General features: G+C 40.3%; 1 pseudogene; it reads right to left on the bottom strand.

Moving 5' to 3' along the window:
- Positions 1–651: 651 nt before the first annotated feature.
- On the bottom strand, positions 652–1,575 carry LOC131276858 (olfactory receptor 7A10-like; annotated as a pseudogene).
- Positions 1,576–1,830: the final 255 nt, after the last annotated feature.

Below are 1,830 nucleotides of genomic sequence, written 5' to 3'. Positions count from 1 at the left end.
CACCGGACATTGTAAATCCTCACAGGGCCCACTGGATGGAATGGAGGAGAGTGTTGGCCATGATGTGGACCATTGTCTATGAGGTGCAGAGGTGCCCAAAGATGTACTTACCAAATCCAATGGATGTGTCATGATGATGGGAATGAGTGTTGTTGGGGGGGGAGAGGTGGGGTGGGGGGGTGGGGTTGAATGGGACCTCACATATATATTTTTAATGTAATATTATTACAAAGTCAATAAAAAAATAAAAAAATAAAAAAAAGCAATGTCTCGTTTATTCAATAGAAATCAGACAACACATAAATCTTTCATTAAAACAAAAATATATTGCTTTTGATGACTTCACAAAAATATTTGTCCTTGAAATCCATGTTTGCATTATGTTGGAATTTGCAAATTGTTTCTCTTGCAAGAATGAGAATAACGTTGGGAAATTGGAAAAGTGAACAAATGGAAAAAGTGTTGGAAATCTAAGAGACAGATAAAGTTTAATAAAGTATTCAGCTTAAAATCCAAAGCTCTGAAACTCTGAAATGAATAGAAAGAGACAGTTTTTACTTCCATATTCTAATTAAAGAATTACAATATCTGGATTTTTCATTGAGTGTTGCATTCACAGGCCCTTCCTCAAACCAAGGAATAATGACACCTTTATATTTTCCATCCAAAGAATTTTTTCAAAGCTCCCTTTATGTCTTTATTCCTCAGACTATAGATGAAGGGGTTCAGCATGGGTGTGACAACAGTGTACATCACTGAAGCTGGAGCAACTGATTTTGTATTGTGTGAAGCGGCAGAACTAAGGTATACCCCTATGCCTGTACAATAAAATAAGGAGAACACCAAGAGGTGAGATGCACAGGTGGAAAATGCTTTATACTTCCCACCTTTTGAGATTGCACATGTGGAGGAAACAATCTTAGAATAAGAGAAAAGGATTCCAGCAACCGGACCCCCTCCCAGCACTCCAGCTACAAAATACATCACTATGACAATGATGAATGTGTCAGAACAGGCAAGTTGGACCATCTGATTAATTTCACAGAAAAAGTGGGGGATTTCCACGTGTGTACAAAAGGACAACTGCAAAACCAGTGAGCTCTGTAACAAGGAATTCAGGACAGTCATGATCCATGACCCCAGAACCAGCAGGACACAGATCCGGGGGTTCATGATGACAGAGTAGTGCAGGGGATGACAGATGGCCACAAAGCGGTCATAGGCCATTGCAGCCAGGAGGAAGTCCTCCAATGCTGCAAAGAGCAAGACAAAATATATCTGGGTGATGCATCCACCATAGCTTATTACTCTGCTTTCTGTCTGTATACTCACCAGCATGTTTGGGACAGTGGTGGAGGAGAAACAAATGTCACAAAGGGACAGGTTGCAGAGGAAGAAGTACATGGGTGTATGGAGGTTGGTGTCTGAGATGATGGCCAGGATGATAAGCAGGTTTCCAGTGCAGGTGACTAGGTACATGGACAGGAACAGCCCAAAGAGGAGGGGCTGCAATTCTGGTTCCTTTGATTATCCCAGGAGTAGAATTTCTGAGATTCTGGTATCATTTCTTTGCATAATGTGGTAGATGTGACTACCTATAAGGAAAACAAAATCAATAATTTTCATGTAAACAAGCACTACTATTCTAGCTGAAGTGCTGAGATTTCTGTTTTAAAGCCAAGATAATTTGTATACTTTGATTAACCCCCTGGTCCTGGGGGACTTCTAGTGCCATCCCTGTTAAAGTTTTCCTTTCCCACTATCATCCTTTACTTCAAGCAGTCATGAAATCCATAGTTTCTATGAAATATCCTTTCATTCCTTGAGGTA

Source organism: Dasypus novemcinctus, chromosome 30 (genome assembly GCF_030445035.2).
Source record: "Dasypus novemcinctus isolate mDasNov1 chromosome 30, mDasNov1.1.hap2, whole genome shotgun sequence".
NCBI lineage: Eukaryota > Metazoa > Chordata > Mammalia > Cingulata > Dasypodidae > Dasypus > Dasypus novemcinctus.
The sequence above is the reverse complement of the archived record's forward strand: the minus strand, read 5'-3'. Positions and strand labels throughout refer to the sequence as shown.